Source organism: Alligator mississippiensis, chromosome 1 (genome assembly GCF_030867095.1).
Source record: "Alligator mississippiensis isolate rAllMis1 chromosome 1, rAllMis1, whole genome shotgun sequence".
Taxonomy (NCBI): Eukaryota; Metazoa; Chordata; order Crocodylia; family Alligatoridae; genus Alligator; species Alligator mississippiensis.
This window is the reverse complement of record NC_081824.1, coordinates 180399829-180418707: the sequence shown is the minus strand read 5'-3', so window position 1 is coordinate 180418707 and position 18879 is coordinate 180399829. Positions and strand designations below refer to the sequence as shown.

Sequence of the window (18879 nt, the reverse complement as noted above, 5' to 3'; positions counted from 1 at the left end):
ATATTTTACTCCTAAAATCTGAAACTGTAGCACAAAAAGCCTTAGAAATAGTACATTTTTCCAAGGATACAGCATATTGATTTTTTAAAAATGTGTACCACTTCTATGGTTGCTATATAGAGAGGTCAGGGAAAGCTATACTTGTTTAACTTTTTGCATTTGACACCATTTTATAGATCAAGGCTGAACAACTTCTGACTGTGTGGGCTGTGCACCTCCCAGGCCATACACCACATACCACAATGCACAGGTCCCCGTGCTGGAGGTACTCCCCTTCCTTCCCACCACCCTGACAAAGGATGTAATCCCTTGGGTCCCTGCCAAACCCACCTACTGTGGGCTCCCTCAGCCCTGTGGTCCATGCCATGCTGCACTACTCCCAGAATAGGGGCACATAGCAGAAGCAGGAAGAGAGAGGGGTAGCCCAGAGACTCCAGTGGCAGCAGAAGGAGAATGATCGAGGGAGTGGCACCCAGACTAGGTACCTGAGGGCTGCAGGGTACCCCTTGGGGGGCAGATACAGGGCATACATGGACAGCCAGCTGGACAGCCCTATTATAGACAGTAATTTTCGTGATTTCCCTTGCACCTCAGACATTTCTTGGGCCATCACAGCTATAACACCACTCTTGCCCTTGTGCAGTCAGCCAAACAAATGCTTACTTCCAAAAAGGAAGGGCCCCCTGCACGCAGCAGCAGCAGTTCCACTATATGTACAAGAACCTATCGTGATACAAGTGAACTAAATCATGCCAACTTTAACCTTGCTTCATTCAGGGTTAAAGTTGAAACAGTCTGGCTACATTTGTATTGCTACAGGCTCCTACACTCAGAGCTGTTACAGAAAAAGAGCTGCTCTGCAGTCCAGGGCAGCAGTTCCCCTTCTTTTGAAACTGATCCAGCAGAGGCCACATACAGACATTCAATTTCTCCTGAGAGAGTTGTTACTCTACCAGGAGAAACCACAAGTATACAAATGTTCAGGATTTTTTCTTCCAGAGCAAAAATGGCCATTCTGGGAGAAAAATAACAGGGAGTAACTAGGGTTAACTGACTCCCATAAGAGTTTCTCCTGCAAGTACATGATCTCTTCTGACAAAAGGCACAACACATTCCTATAGCATCCTAGGGTGCTTTGCTTCAACTTTGCCCCCCACCCCCTGAGGAGCAGAACACACCCCCTTTTACAATCACCACATCGTGCTTTGCAGGCCGTCTCTCCCTGCAGAAGTCTGGTTCAGCCAAATCAGGGCTGCCTTGTGCACTGCTGCCATTTGTTGCCAGGCAGACTGAGGGACCCTTCAGAGGATGCCTAGATGTATGCACGAGGCCTCTCTGGCTGCACAGAATCAGCACTGAAAGCTCTCTGCTTTTCAAGAGCTCAATATCAAACTTATGTTCAGGCATCACTGGGTAAGTTTTTCTCCCAGCAAAACAAACTAGAATTCTAGAAGAATTCTTCCAGCTCATTTGAACATGTGTACGCAGTCTGAACATCTGCTGATATTCAAAGTATCACACAGCAAAAGGGAAAAATCAGAATTTTAAAAATGTGGGAATGCAAGACTGCAAAACCTGGTAAGGCAACTCTGAGTTTCAGATTCTAAATTCCTTGAAACTTATTTATGACTAGCTATCATATTAATGTATCCTCTTATATATGGCATTTTGTTCAAAATGCTGTACTAGATTGCACAGTGTGCCTAGTTTTATTATAGGCTTTACATTTTTCTAGACACTTTCACGGACAAGCTGCTCTATTCAGGAGTTATTTCACATCCATATTCTTCCTTAACAGTGTTTTGTAAGACCTGCTTTATAACTAATATTATGCATTGTTTTTAAGGTAAAATAGAGGAGTGCATAACCAAGCAATTAATAAATACTGTATGATGTGTCAACATTAACTATTGCTCCTACTTGGGTAGAAATTTTAAAATATATACTTTATATATAATTATCTATGCATTGTTTGTTATACCCCAAATCATGTATCACGGTGAGAAGACAACACATTTTCAAAATGTCAGTGTCATGTTTCTGCAAATATCCCCAATATTTCCTATTTGAGTCATGAAAAGATGTGTTCAGGTATTGACTTTTCTATAGTAGTCTTGCCTGGACACAGTAGTGCATATTAACATTTTTAAAAACATATAATTTCAAATACATTAAAATAGCTACATCATAAACAGATACTCTCTCTAGAAAAGGACAGTACAATCTCATAAAGGAATCTCCAAAGAGATGCAACTCATCATGCTGTTTACCCGTCACATTGTCATTTAAGTTGTTTGTAATGCCACTAACCAGCCATCAGAAAACAACAGAACTCACATTTGACATGGAACATAAAAATAGTAAACGGATATGACAAGATGTGGGAATGATGTCCTCTGTAAAAAAGTAGTTCTCAAACTTTTTAGACTCAAGACACCTTTGTTAGACTAGCAGCAACACTTGGAAAAATGCCAGCTCTTAGCTTTCACCTGGTTTTTAACTACAGAAAAAAGGGAGCAATTTTTCCATTGCAAAGAACAAAGACCACAACAGTTCAAAATGTTTTTGACACTATGGATTCCCTATTTGAAATCCTTCATTATATCTTGTGAATCATGTACAGATGTTTCCATACATGACAGTGCAAATACTACATGATAGGGCTATGCGAAGCTTCAGTCCCCGATTCGATTCAGCAGAGATTTGGCCCAATTTGGTGGCCAAATCTCCAAATCTGAATTGAATCAAGAGACCCCTTAATCTCTCCGAATCGAATAGGAACCCATCTAAATTAATTCGGAGAGATTTGGAAAGATTCAATGATTCCAACATAGACACAGCTTTAAATGTTTTTTCTACATACCTCAAGGTACCAGGCGGCTCATGAATTCCGAGACGCTGGGGTGGATAGAGCATCCCACAGGAACGCAGGAGGCTCCCCAGTGTGCTCAGCAGCAGACCCGGAAGTGGACCAGAAAAGCTTCCGGGTCTGCCGGGGAGCGTCCTAATCCCCTCCTCCCCGCACCAGCACTCCTGTGGGATGCTCCATCCACCCCAGCATTGCAGTATTCATGAGCCACACCTGGTACCTGAAGGTATGTAGAAAAAACATTTGAAGCCATGTCTATGGCCGACTCACGGATTCTCCGAATCAGCATTGAATCTTCAGATTCAGATTCAGCCAAATAGAATCGGGGACAGTGATCTGAATCAACAAATCAAATCACTGTCCCCAATTCAGGACAAATCCAAATTGAATACGGCCACTTTCGCACACCCCTACTACATGGTACCTTGGTTGAGAATCACTGCTGTAAACTAAGAAGCAGGCAAGTGCATACAGCACAACATGGAACAAAAGAATGGTATGTAGAATGAGGCAGAATACTCAATGGTGTTGTAAGTGAGAAAATCTTGTTCAATATAGTGACTTCCAGTCTTATATGGTAATCAGGGATGTTCACAATTAGATAAGCAATTTAAAAAAAAAACAAACCACACAAAACAGGAAAAATAGCTCAAATGAATAGGTAACAATGGATACATTATCAAGTATGCATCCTGGTATACACTTAAAATATATATGAGGAAAATATGGAAGTCAGATTAATTTGTGACTTTATGTATTCTATGGATTTTAGTTTTGAAAAACAACTGAATAAGCCAAATTTGCTTAAGGTACCAATTTCTCAAGAAAAACACATTAAATGCTGAATATCTTTTTTTATATCTAAATGTAAAACATTCTCCTGTGAATTACCTGGTGTAAATTCTGAATGGCAGCTAGTTTTCTGGGAAGATTTCATTTTTCATAACATTTACTAACCCTCCTTGTGCCTAGGGCACAGAAGAGAAAGGGCAGCATGTATATCTTGCTCTTCAGTTGCTTTTCATGTGCAGTCTTCTTCTGAACGTAATTCAAAAGAAGGCAAGAAGGGCAGGATGCAAATGTGTATGTGGACATTATAGCTTGAATTCCTGTAACTGAAAAAGATTTTCAATCTTTTCAGCAATTGTCAACCTACACATTTTCTTGCTGTAGGCAACACCAAAGCAGTGCCTACGTGTATCTGAAGGTCAGGCTTGGACAACCTGTAGACAAAAAGTAACTGGAAGGCCATTGTATCAGATGCTTCATTCTGCACAAAAACTTCTGCAACTGCACAGTGCTTGGTAAAAGTATGCATCAAGCTCCAGGTGACTGGTCTGCAGACATCCCCTATAACAATGTTGCTTAGAATTACAAGAGAGATAACCTAGGTCCTGTTATAGAGTGGGTTCATATCAGAGAAGAGAGGCTCCACACTTCAGTGGTCATACAGCATAATTTCACACCACCAATATTCAGCTTAACAGTCTCTGGACTGATACTGCTCAACTTTTAGATCTCTCAGTTATCCCTTTGTATCCCTGTTAACATGGAAATCGCTATCCATGACTGCTGAATACCCCCAAAATGTATCTGCATGGGTTATGTTCTAACCCATGGCTGAGCAGGACTTCAGCTAGAAGGACTGGAAGACTTTGACCTTCTGAAGACTGTACCATGTTGAGGAACCAAATTGAAAGCATGGAGCCTCTCTCTCATTCTCTGTGATTCCCTTGATGGTAAGGAGAAAGAAGCTACCTGATTAGAATGTCAAGAAAAGATAAACTGGACCTGCTGGGAAAGAGGTAACAAGAGGAAAAAGACTGCAATTGTCTGAATGAAGAAAGTTTGGAAGTTGGGGGTAGGGAAGGGACTATTACTGGATGGGCAAGGGAAATCTGGACTAGGTAGTAAATAAAGAATGAATGGAAACTGGTCATATCAGGAGCTAAGGGAGGAAAGGGATTGAAAACCATCAAGATGCAAAAGAAAAGGATCTAATGAAGAGCAGTGATGTGGTTAGAAAAATGAGCCTAGCTGGTCACATATACTGGGATATATAGATCCATAAGGATGAGTGGTATTCAAAGCTGCATAATGAGCCCAGGGAAAGCACACTAAGACTTGGAGGCACTGGGAAAGCAAAACCTGGACATGGGGCAAGGGGAAGGGAGGAATGAGAAGAATCAGGCCTGATTTGACAAGGACCATAAGATCAGTTTGGAAATCTTGAAGTCTGGAAACAGTAGAGGGAAGGACAATGCTACTGGGGCAAGGGTCAGGGGTGGAGTAAAGATAAGAGTGGAACACCATCAGATTAGAATGAACAGAACAGAAGGGGTCAAACTCTTTGCCCACAAATGTATACTCTCCTGCAGGCCATCAAGTGGAACCTGAGTATTTTAAGTCTCAACCTCTGCTATAAGCATCTATCTGTGAAATCACAGTACTGAAGCATCTCATATTCTTTTAGTCCTGGCCCATATAGGAGGATAACAGTTTACAGGTATCAATTTCTCTGTGGGCACATCTACACGTGCGCTTTAATGCGCTGTAACCTATTTTACTGTGCATCAAAGCATCACGCCAAAAAATATGACAATATGCTAGTGACCAGTAAAAATAGGTTACTGCACATTAAGCATCACTATAAAAGTACACTTTTGCTACTGTGCGTTTGGGCAGCCTAACGCCCATTTATTTAGTACCTTTACATAAGAGGTACTAAACTTAATGCACAGTAGCAAAAGTGCATTAATGAACATGTAGGCACGCCCTATAGGCTCAAATAGTTGAAGTCCGTGATGAATCTAACAGTTCCAATCCTACTGATGTCACTGACAACATGATAGAAATTTTTTTTATTTTTTACTTTTTTTAATTCCTGGAGAAAGGAATTGATTCTTTTTTTGTTGCTGTTGTTAAATATAACATACATTTTCTTTGTCTTCGAGTTCGTTATATGTTGACAGCTCTTAAGAGCATACATTGCAGGCATTACTTAAACATTAAAGAGTTTCTATTTTAGAAGTGAAACTTTAGCCATTGATATGTCAGCTTTGTCATCTACAAGAGTTGAACAAATTTCTACCATATGGTTATCAATCAGATTTTACTAATGAAAGCCTAGCCGGAAAAGGAAATTATTAAAAAACAACAAGCCAAGGATCTTTTATAGAGATCATAGCTTGCCAAGGGTAACCATTTACTATAACATTTGATCATACACCTTTCTTGTATATATCCCACCTCTCCCCTCCCAGAGAAATGAGGGTGCATATTATATGTGAAGGAAAGAGCTCTCTATAGGTACAAAAATCAGGGTGGGGGGGAAGAGGGAGCAAGGAAGAACAGAGCAGAGCAGTGACAGCAATGGGAGCCATGGCAACTAACAATCCACCACTTACTTCCCCCCTCCCCGGCCCTCTGTCACCAAATTTCTGCATCCATGGGGAAGCCTCCTCCCCAGCTGTGCGCCAGACTGGGCTGGTATGTGGAGGCAGGGGGCACCCATCATACAGGTCTGGCTCCAGCATTGGCCCAGACCTGCCATGCAGCTTCAGCTACAGCACTGGCTTGGCCAGTTCAGGACCTAGCGTACAGCATCAGGGCCAGCATGCAACTCCCAACACCCAAACTCCCAGCCCAGGTACACATATCCCCCAGCCCCCATGCACAACCCCATAGCTCTGCAGACCCATATACTTACCATTACTCTAAGGTAAGAGCTTTTTCTTTCTTGGGGCCTTCTCAAAATGGGTTGCATGTTACATTCAAGCGTACGTTATATGGTAGAAAATATGGTACCTTGCTTCAGATCTGTAGTGGCACAAACAAGACTCTAATGGGAAAAGTATCCCATGATTTGCAGCGGCTGCAATGCAGAAAACCAGAAGGACAGCCAAATAGAGGTTTTTTTGCCAATTGTAGCATTTTTTTCTATATCTATGTTTGGCCTATTTGTCCAGATAAGTACCTTACTACAGAACTGCCAACAATCAACACAAATGTTTCCAGGTTACACTTGTTACAATAGATACAAAACATGTATTAAGTACCCTAATAGATTTATTAGAAGCATTCTTGTATCAGAAAACTTTAGTATGTTTCTGTGAAGGAAAAGCTATTATAATACACTTGTTTCACTTTTATTCTGGTCAGCTCCTCAGGGCAAGTACAGACTTAACAAGACTAATGTCAAGTTAAAAGTACAGTATGAGGGGGAATAACATAAAATGGGTGGGGAAGGAGGATAAGGGGTGGGGAAAGAACTATTCATTATCTATCTTAAAAATATTCAATTGTAGTTGAAAGATAAGAGAATAAGCAATTATTTTTCTGCTGGAATACCCCTATACATCTACTCCCACCTATCTCAACCCCAAAAGATATTGAAGAATATCTTGAATCAGGGAATAAATAAAGAAAACAGAAAAGACTACATAATAAATAATAATTGGAGCTTAGAGTAGAGGAGCCCTACTACATCCTCTACTATGAGCCCCAATTGCTTTTTCCTCTAAATCAATACAGCTACAACCTGGATACCTGACATATGGAAGATATCAAATTTTAGCCAATTTTTAAAATTAAATCTCATAATTTCCCAGGCAGGAAGCAATTTTGATCACCTGTAACCTGAGATACTGCTCCTGCCTTTGCTCAGAGCAATTTGCATCGCCATAGAGCCTTACAAGAAGCTAAGAGACACTTATCAGCTAAGAACTATCTGCTGTAAGTACCCCATCTTTTGACTCCTCTGTGAGATATGAACTTCCATTTCTACCCAGGAGGACTTTAACAATCTTTTCTCCAATGCCTGAAGGGTGTTTGTGCCTGAAAACTTGCAATTAAAGAATTTTTTTGCAAAAATCTTCTTGGTCTAATAAAACACATCTCCTCTACTATGAGCCTCAACTGCTGTTTCCTCTAGACCAATATGGCTACAACCTGGATACCTGATACACAATAAATAAGCACTCATTGTAGGTCCTCTCAGACACCTGAAAATGCTCTGGAAACCTCAAACACCCTGTAAGGTAGGTGTCCCATCCATTTTAAAACTGCACGAACTGAAGCACGGAGGTTAAATGACTCACTCAATATATTGCATTACTGAGTACATAGTAAAATAAGTAACGAAATCTATTCATCCTATATACGGCTCCTTAATCTAGCCAACAGACTCTCCTCACCAAGAGATGCACGTCATAAAATAGAATGAACAATCTTTGGTACTCTTTATTCCAATTTTCTTTCCATGTGGTGATTCACACATCACCAAGTGGAGATTCAACAAATAAAAGAAACAAGGCCTTTAAAAAATAATTTATCGTAGTACAAAAACAGATTTTGCAAAACAGAAAGGCCACGTCTATTTATGTTTAGTGGTGCAGTGTCTATACAATACTGTTGTAAAAGAATTTAGTAAACATTTGGCTGCTATACAGATTTTAATAGGCCAAATTAATGAGATTATTTTATTATGACTGGTTGGTTTCTAGTGGAATTATATATAACCTGACCTGCAAATGGTAACCCTCCAGGAAGCAAATCCAATTAACCATTTTGAACTGGTTCTCTTGGGGTGTTCATACACGTGCTCTAGCACTGGGGGAGAGGGGGTGCCTTAATTAGAGCAGCTCTAAGAGCCACTAATTAAAGCATCCGGAGCATCTTGTATATCAGCACCCCCATGCTTCAAAATAGCGGTAGGAGTGCTTTATCTAAAGCTCACTGAACAAACTTTAGGTAAGTCAACCCCACCATTTTGAAGCATAGGAATGCTAATACATCAGACGCGGGAGGCTGCTGGACAGCGGTAACTGCCATACTCTAGACAACTCGAATAATCGAGTCTGCTCCAACATGCTGAAATTCCAGCATCTCAGAGCAGCCTTCCTGCTTGTGTATAGGCACCCTTGCAGACAGCACTAAACCAAAGAAAAATCACTACCTACTTTGATATGCTGTTTCCAGTAAGTCAAGTTTGTTCAGTTACACTGTCACTATTTGGCTCATTTCTGTCCCAGAAAAGCAGGTATAAGTAAAATAGCATGAAGAGGGCTTATCTTGAGAAAACATTCTGGTCCATTTATGAGGCTGTATTATTTTATCTCTGTTTAGTGCAGAATGAACCTACTTCTCTATGAAGCCAATACATTGTTACCATCAACAGAGAAAGAGACAGTGTATTTGCCTTTTTATTTTTAAATTAAGTACAATGCAAATATGTACTTGTAATCATTGTATATCATTAAAATGCATCTTTTAATCACTGAATATATCATTAAAATACAACTTTTGTAAGCCCTTTTCAACAAAAGAACAAAAAAAAATCTTCTTAAAGAATGGCTGTTATTGGAAAAAGTGTAGCTGTACCTTAGTCAACTACATAAGATCTATGCACTAAAACTGGTTAGGAAAATGAGCTCCCTTTAGAAAGCATTTCCTGAACAGCAATATAAAATCTCTAGTTTGTGGTATTATTGTTTAATGATAGGGCTCTCTACCTAATGGCTTGTGGGCTGCATGTGGCCCCCAAAGGGTTAGTACATGGCTGACCAGCTCCTGCTGTGGCCCCCTCTTCAAGTTCCTCTGCCCTCTCCAGCTTTTAGTTCCTGCCCTCACTCCTGAGGGTGGGGTAATGCAACAGGAGGGGGTGGTGTGCGCAAGGTGTACACATGGTGGAAGGCAAGGGTGCCCATGGTGCATGTGTGGCAGGGCAAGAGGCAGAGTTGCTTGCTCTGCATGAGAAAAGGGCATGACCTGAGCTGCAGGTGGCTGTATGGCTAGGAGAAGAGAGGGATAATGTACATGCAAGTGGGGGGGGGGGGGGGTGCAGGCCACCTGTGGGGCACACACAGCCAAGAGAGAAGCAGGGAGCCAGGGTATCTACCTATGCTCTGCTTGTGATGGAGGGAGCAGTGCTAGGCTGGGGAAAGCCTCGGGGAGTGTGGTGCTGCCTGCCTTAGCCTGTAGCCTGAGCCTAGGACTACAACTCATGCAGCACATGGCCCAATTGCCCAGAAGTTGGACAGCTCTGGTTTAACAATTAAAAACTGCAAAGCTGTCACAAACTTAAGCTCACATGAAACTAAGTTAAATAGTGCTGAAACTGGTTGTTCAAGTCAAAATATGAAATAAGGCTTTTCAAGCAAAGAATCAATTGAAAATAAATAGCGAGTTGATGAAGTAGTATGAAGGTTAGAAAGAACAGATTACTTAGCTACTTCAAGGAAAGCTCATATTCGTATTATATAAAAGGAAAGCTTCCTCTCATTTTCCTCCATTAAAACTACTTACTTTTACGGACAGAATTTCAGATTTGGCAAAGCATTTAGTTTTATTCGGTGCTAACAGTAGGCTCCTGAGGACCTGCTGCTATAGAACATTATGATTTCAATTTCCTTATGCTAGTTGTTCTATGCAGTTGATCTTATTTAAGATATCATTATCAGAGGATTTAGTACACTTATGACAGCAAGCAAACAAAAACATGCGCATAAAAACTGCTGCAAAAGAAACTTTGTAATTTACATAAAAATCCTTATAGAAAGAGATTAGAAAATGTAGCTAAAACCCATTTATTAAACAACTTTCAAAAGTAGAGTACATATACCTTTTTTATGCGCAAGTAGCTCTGCCCTTGAAACTAGCAAGCCCTATTTTCATAACTTAGGATCATAGAAAAGTAGCACTGGAATGGACCTCGTAAGGTCTAATCCAGCTCTGTGCTCAAGGCAGTATCATTCTTGACTAATTATTTTATAAATAGCCATAAATATAGATAACTGGGAGTATATGTTTCAGAAAGGTGTACAAAGAACAATCAACCCCTTGTAAAGATTATATATTTTATCTTTAAATATTTTTATATATATAAACGTGTGCGCGCGCACGCGCGCACATAGTATAAAGACAGCACACGTGCATGTGCACAACACCCCCACCCATTTCACCAGCTTGTTTTCAGTCTCCTTTCTATCCACTAAAAACCATTTCTCTTGTGCACTTGTTCCCACTGCCATCCCTGATAATAGTGTAGATGACAGCCCTGTCTATATACAGTTCTTTTTTATTGGTTTATATGTAACATTCTTTTCTCGGTTACTTACATTTTTATTTCCTCGACAAAAAAATTTAAATCCAGGCTCGAATTATGGTTTTGTACCCCTTTTGTGCAGACGGGTTCATTAAACATTGTTTTCAGCATTAAAAATGCAGTCCATTAAAGCTAGAAAGACATTCATAACTGAACTAAGAATTTTGGAGGATCTCTCTCTCTTAAAAAAGAAAAAAAACAGGAAATGGATTTCTGAAGGAAGGGTACTGTCACTTGTAAATGTTTTTCATGTCTTTGAAGCAACATACTTTTATTTATTGGCTTACAAAGGCCAAGAGACCTTTTTTTCTCCCCGTGGTAACATGGTGTTCTATTGTTTGTTCTATTCCTGGCATCATCATCATCTTACTGCGCGACTTCAGGCAAGTCAAAAACTTAATCTCTGCTGTGCCTCAGTTTCCCCATGTATATAATGAGGATAATGATACTGAACACGTTTGCAAGCACTTTGAGATGAACTGATAAAAGCACTACCATTATCACTTTAAATATATTATGCCAATATTATCTATTGCAAACTTGCTTCTTCTTAAATTTCATCAGCAGTAGTAGACAGAAATGCTGTTGTCTGCACAGAAGACAATCATCACTTTTTACTTTTGATATTACTAAATGAGACTTTAAATTGGCAGTTTTGGAAATACAAGCACGAGATTGTAAAGGCACTGCTCACTTATTAAACACAAACCTTTAAAATAGCTGACGCTCATAATGATTTTACTCAAGACCAATAGATTGCATTACTGAATTAATTTAAAAAAAACAACCTTTACATCTATGTTCATTTTGTGAATAAGAGGTTTCAAATACGGCATCTCCATGATCACTCTGAAGTCAGGCCAACTGGAGAATTTTAATACTATTCTTCAAGACTTGGACCCAAATTTTAGCTTAGTACTTTTATGCGATATATTACTGACCCTTGTGATAATACTATGCAATAGAAAACAGTACACAGGTAATGGTTAGAGACAATTGCAATAATGCTGAACAGTCTGAGCCCCAAAGCATACAATAACTAAAATTAAAGTTGATATTTCTTTTAATAATGTTACATGCTATAGAATTATAAAGGGAGTAGAACGGATAGACAATAACTAAATGACAAAATTCCTATTATTAAACCACACTGTTCAGATTTTGAGAAATTGGTAATGTAAAGTTATCCTCCTAGGTGACCTAAGTCATCTTGCGACCTAAGTCACCTTTCAGAAGACTCAGTGCAACTAAAAGAAAAAATGGCTACTGTTACAGAATATACCAAATATAGGTCTAAATCAATTTTCTTTTAATAAAATGTTAAATCAAACATTTAAACAGGAACAAAACAGAACAAAAAACCCCAAAAAACTTACAAGCAAATATGGAGATTTTATTCCACTTCTGACAACACAGACACTGCCACATCCCATTACTACTGTGCTGGCAAGAAGTAATCTCAGTCCCCTCCAGAGAATTGTCAGAATGCAGGTAAACCACCATTACTTTAATGCAGCAGAAGCAGTTCTCCCTCCCCACCCCCAAATAAGGTTTACAGGTTCTTATTGCAGTTTGAAGTATGACATTCTTGATGACCCAAATCTGAGATTTTTTTTTTTCTTGTTTAGCAGATTCATTCTGTTCAGTAGCATAATAGTCACATATTCTGGAAAGGCTCCTTGAGTTCTTACTGCAGTTTGCATTTCCCGAAGTTACTAAATTATTCATTCCATAATATGCATATGGCTAACCCAATCAGCAATGATTCTGTTAACTCTATCTTTATTAAGGGAAAAAAAACACTGAACAAACTCATAGCTTTAAAACATGTATTATATATATCATGAGCTTTGTATAGAAGCAATCTTGACCAGTTTGATCTCAAGCCTTAGTTTAATAATCCATAATAGTATAATTATGGAGGCACAACTCTCATCTGAAAAATACTGTTGTTTTCAGAAGGTAGTATAGCTGTTCCTATTTCCAAAGTCTCTTCTTCACCCAGCCAGGGGGGGTGATTTTCAAATGAGAAATGACCTGCTATCAATAATTGAGCATAATCCCACATGGGTAGCGATTTAAAAAGCAAACAAAGAAAACAAACAAAAAACCCCACTTTGACAGTTTTAATTTGAACTCTTTAACCTTGCTAACCAGTAGTTTTCTGGCTTGAGGGTATCCAACCTGTGGCATGAGTACCACAAGTACCAAGGGCAGTCACTGTGTGTGTGCCCTGACATGTTAAGTCAGGGATGGGGCAGGCAGCAGATCAGACAGGGGTCCCTGCACAATGTAGGGAACAGAAAGCAGAGCAGCAGATCTGGCAGGGGATGGGAATCAAAGTGGCACTCTGGGAACAGCACAGGGCTTAATTTATGGCACATCTGCCTAAAAGGCTAGCCCCCACTATTTTAGTTGATCAGGAACTATGATTTCTTTTGACCACTGTAGACATATAATTACCCATTAGTTCTAGATAAAAGATTTCAAAGGTCCTTAAAATGAGCATTAGAACCAGCAATCAACTGAGGTTAATCCACACTAGTCATTTAATGGTACTATACTATTAAAATGCCACAGCAGCTAATACTTCATCACTGCTAGAAATTCATGCAACATACTGATATTTGGAAAGACAGTATTCCAGCTTTTCTAAGGTACTCTGCTAGCTTTAATACTGCATGCAATACATTACTTTAAAAAAAACAAAACACACTCAGTGTATACTCTTACATTTATGTCTACTGATTCTGTGTTTATAGAAGACCATCCCTGCCAATGAGCCAGCCACTGATCAGTAGCAAAGAAATCGCTTAATTACCTTGCCACTCATTAAATTCAAGAAAACAAAGACATCTCCTATTTACCAAAATGATCAAAATGTTGTACTTCAGACAAGTTTTAGCTTTACATTGCTATATAGACAAATGATCTGTATTTACTCCTGGAAACTCTTTGTTTTGCTGAATCCAGTAAAAGATTCTGCCTATTTCCTGAATAAATGGATTTAACCTGTGGCAAAGAATGCAGTACAATTCCTGTTCCCTCTTAAATGATAAAAGGAACTAAGTACCATCTTCTTAATTTGGCACAACCTATTCTTATATGGCCTTCTGCATTTCTTTATGAAATCAAATCAGTAAAGGAAATGCAGATTATATTGTTTGTCATTAAAAATCATGGACACTAAAAACTCTTGCATCAAAATATATTGAGTATATTTAGTATTGTTGACAATGACAAACATCAGTAATCTTCAAAAAGTGTCTTGATGCCCACCTTGCTGAGGTCATCTGACCCCAGCAGTCTTTCCTGCCCAAGGGCAGGAGGGCTGGACTCAATGATTTTGTAAGGTCTTTTCCAGCCCCTAACATCTATGAAATACCCCTAAATATACTGACTTATCACAATTTCTACTGAAGAGAAAAATGTGATCGTCTCCTTTAGAATACCCCTAATTTAGTTGAGGTCCCTAAACTCTCACATTTAAAATATTTGTACCCTACATTGAAGCCTATTAGAATCCTAAACCCCAGCTGATAATATAAATAGCATCTAAGCAAGTACTATATTTTGATTCCTCCACAACAGAACTAGTAGGAGAGTTTACATTGACATAACCTCATCCCAGATCTATTGTCACAATGATGCAGCATGTAAACATGTAAGTTGCAAACAAAAAGAGAAAGTTTATTCTTCATTTTAAAACAATTCAGGGGATGCATAAGCCATCCAACTTCTGAAGGAATGTTAGAAACATTTACCTATAAAAAAAGTAAAAGAACTCCCAACTTGGACCTTTAAAAAAAAAAAAATCTTTTGTAACATTTTCATGGGATCTAAATGTCATCTAAAGAATGCCAACATTTTAAAGTTAAAATACAGTCCCCCATTTCACAGATAAATCCAAAAATTATCTGAAGAGCATGCCCAGCACACTTGTAATAAAATAAAAAATTAAAATATTTCATTGTTGCAGGAAGAGTCCAACCAATATATAACAGTATAAATTCAGAATCAAGCAACTAAAAGTCTTACTTTTTCTTTTATATTTCTTGGCCTGTGTAAGTAAGGAATGTGTGCAACAAAACTGGAGATGTTTAAACAGGATTCTCCTAGTTGACTTGAATTTAAAGGTTGTAAAATACTGTTACATACATTTAGATTTAGAAAAATAAAAGTAGAAAATATCACTGTAGGTAAGTTATCCTCTTGAAGATTAACATTTCCTTAATTCAGTTAAGCCAGGTGAAATAAAATAATATACTTTCAGGGGTTAAATGTATTTGTAAATTATTTTGAATACAACAGGAAACTCAAAATGAGCAATATCCTTATTAAAGGATATATGCTGAAACTGCCAATGTAACATACTATTTAAAATCAAATGCACGTTTTAAAATAGACTGAAGCATATTTTTAATAAAAATCTATTTAAGTCAAGGACAGTTTCCTAGCAATAAAAGTGCTGATGACACTGATACTGCAGAGCCAGTGATCTGCCCAAATGAAAAAAAAATTCCATGATGTCAGAGATACTAGAAAAAGAGCTAGAGAAAAGTCCTGTACTTAAAAGCTGATGCAAGTAGCACAGATATATAACTAAAGCACCTGAGCACTGAAAAATACTTTAAAAAAAAGAGAAAAAGCAAGCAGAAGTCAAGGTTTCTGTGTACAAATAACTTCAACTGAAATAAAGGAAATGTAGCTATAACCTCTAGAAGAAACACTGGATGTTACGATACTCTTGATTTCTCCTTAAATTAAAGATGCTGGCTAAATCTCCTTCCCTTGTAGTCAAGAACCTACATTCCCTTTCACTGCTATAGCTAATTCAGACCCTCTCAAACCCAAATACAATGGAGTTTGGGTATCAAGTAAGAATCCTTACTTGGAATAACCTGAAACCAACGTGTGTACATCAATGAAGATTGACAGCTAGTAGGACCCAAGGAATTTTTTAGCCCATTTCCATCTGTTACTTGGTAAATTTATGCAGATTACATGGATTGAGAATGAAATTTGTAATATTTCTATATAAAACACTCTGATCTCTGTATTAATAATTATCATAAAACATTTTAAAGCCCTTTAATACTTTCTTAAACCTGGAATATGACCAATTTGTAATGATCAAGACCTCTGAAAACAAGATGAAATGCAATATTTCTTCCACAAAGCTTGGCACATAATGCAAAGAAAAGACTGACTGAAGAAATAAAAAAAACCCTGCAATGTGAACAGCAAGAACCCTTCAACTATGGAAAGCATCGAAGCCATCTGCAAAAGAAATCAATAATATCCTTTGAACTGTACTTTTTCTTTTGATGTAAAATCCTTCTCTCTCAAGAAGGTACACACTCATCCATAGAACACCTCATGCTCAATAGTGCTTTATTTCATCATATACTATAATTAAGCCAGTATATTACGTTTTATTTTAAAATGTTGTTAAGTGTGCTTTTTTAACCTTCTATAGTACATAAACAGGTACAAATATCTCAGTTTTACAAATAAACTCATTTTGACATTACTTAAAGTGTCTGGTGGTCATCAAGACTAAGGGTTGGACCACATACAGAAGTATTTAAAATGTCATTAGTATGACTAAACATTTGCCATAAACTAAATGATTTAACTCTGGCAAAATTAATAAAGTTTTCAAAAATAAATTAACAAAAAAACCCTCTCAAATGGCCACATTTCTATGACCACAGAACTCTATTAGCACCTGCCTACCTTAAAAAAAAGCATTGGTATAGCCAAAACTATAGAACTCATTACTGGATATCAACCATCTGGCCAACTACTAACCCGTGTTATTTTCTACTTTTGATTAATACTATTGAAAAAGTTAAGAAAACTCCTTAAATATCAGGTTCTTAAGAGCTCATTGAAATCTGTCAATAAAAATGGATAACAATTTATGGGACAGATAACCTTCTGATTAGAGGTGCACCAATACATTGGTCTCATATCGGATCGGTACCAATATGAAGAAATGGCTGTATCTGATATCAGCCCGATGGGGCCGATAATTTAGCTGATAAATGCCTATGCTGCATGCAGCTGCAGCACAGCACAGACCACAGCTGGCAGCGTGAAGACCTGCCTCCAGCTGTTACGTCAGAAGAGGGGAGAGGGAAGGGTCGTTGGGGGGGGCCACAGGTTAATGTCCCCCCCAGTGAGGGATGGGGCAGGTGCAGGCGCTGCCCAACCGGGGTGCGGGTGGGTGCATGGGACAAAGCCACAGCTCATGGGGTGGGGGCAGCTTCTGCCACTGCTTGCACCCCAAGAGGGCGGGGGGTGTGACACAGGGTGGGCTGCAGTTGCAGGGTGGAGCTGGATCCGGCACTCCGTGGGGCTGTTCTTGTCAGGGGCTGGGCTCAGAATGGGCTCTAGCAGCATTGGGAGGAGGCTGCAGCCACCCTAAATTTCACCGCAGCTGCGCTCCCAGCCCCACACTGCCTGCTGCAACTCCAGCTCAACGCCCCACCTCCACCCAAGCGCTGGGAAAAGCTGGGGCTGCACAAGGCAGCAGCACGGGGCTGGGAGCACAGCTGTGGCAAAATATGGGGTGGCTGCAGCCTTCTCCCAGTGCCACCAGAGCCTGCGCCAAGCCCAGCCCCCAGCAAGAAAAGCCCCGTTCACCACCAGCTCCACCTCGTAGCTGCAGCCTGTCCCATGTCGCACAGATCCAAGGGCACACACATCCCCACACTTCAAAATGGTGGTGGGTTTGCTTTAACTAAAGCTTGATTTATGAACTTTTAAGCATGGGGATGAGAAATGCACAAGATACCAAGGCTGCTGGAGTGTTCTAAATAGAATGCTCCTGCATACTCAATTAATCAAGCCTGCTTGATTAAGCAGACTCTGTTTCATAGAGTCTGGTCCAACATGTTCCAATTAGAACACACCGGAGCAGGCATGTGACTAGGTGAGACTAGAAAATAGATGAAAAATAGAGTATTGAGGTTAATCCTAACAAAACAGAGGGTATGAACAAACAAAACATACATTTCAAGTGCTTTAAAAGGGGAGCTTTTAAAAGTTCAGAAGCTAAGAGCAAGTGTTACACTGTAACATATGCCTGCATAATCCTGTAGCAACACAAGTGAGCTGAACTTCCCCAGATGAGTCACAGCTGAAGTTGGAGTGGTTTTAGCTTGTTCTTGTATCCTTTAACAGGGATACAACTGTTATGTCTGTCTATACCCTGAGGTAATATTGGTTGGCAGCAGGAAGTAGCAAAAGAATGCAGGAATACTATCTGTTCCTTTAACTTATGGTGTCCACAATAGTTGGGTCAGGTTGGCAGCCTAACAATATGGTTAAAGTCTCAGCTGCTACTGGAAAAATCAGATAGCAGTAATGGAGAGCTCAGCTTTCTTTTTTGCACACAACATGAAAGGTGGAATGCAGACCCAGTAATTGTTACCCAGACCCTTGGCACTTTAAGAATATAGACTACTTCAATGACTTTTGCATGGAGATGCATCCTAAAAAAAATATTTGGAAACTGAAGTTGGGGAAGAATGTAGCACTCTTACTGGTACATATATTGCCTTGTTATATGTATACACAAACTGCCCATCAAAAATGACAGCGGAGACGGATAGCAGGGACAGAGCCCAGCATTTGGCCCTGCGCCCCCATTCCCCCACTCCCTGTGCTAGTCCAGCCCAGCCCCCTTCAGGCCCGACCCCTTCCACCCAGGCAGTTTCGGTTTGGGGCTGGGGCCACTTCCCATCCTCCACCCCCGCCACCTCTGCCGTGGGCCTGACCCCATTGCCTGCCCCCCCCCCCCGGTCCCTTGCTGCGGGGGCTCTGCTTCAGCGTTGGAGCCAGGTCTGCCCCCCCCACCCCAGCCACTTCAGCCATTTCCCCACACCCCCCTGCTCCA

General features: G+C 39.7%; 1 protein-coding gene across 7 annotated transcripts in view; it reads right to left on the bottom strand.

The window, feature by feature from the left end:
* Positions 1-18879, bottom strand: part of ENAH (ENAH actin regulator) — a 228202-nt gene that overhangs the window by 56633 nt on the left and 152690 nt on the right. The window lies entirely within an intron of this gene.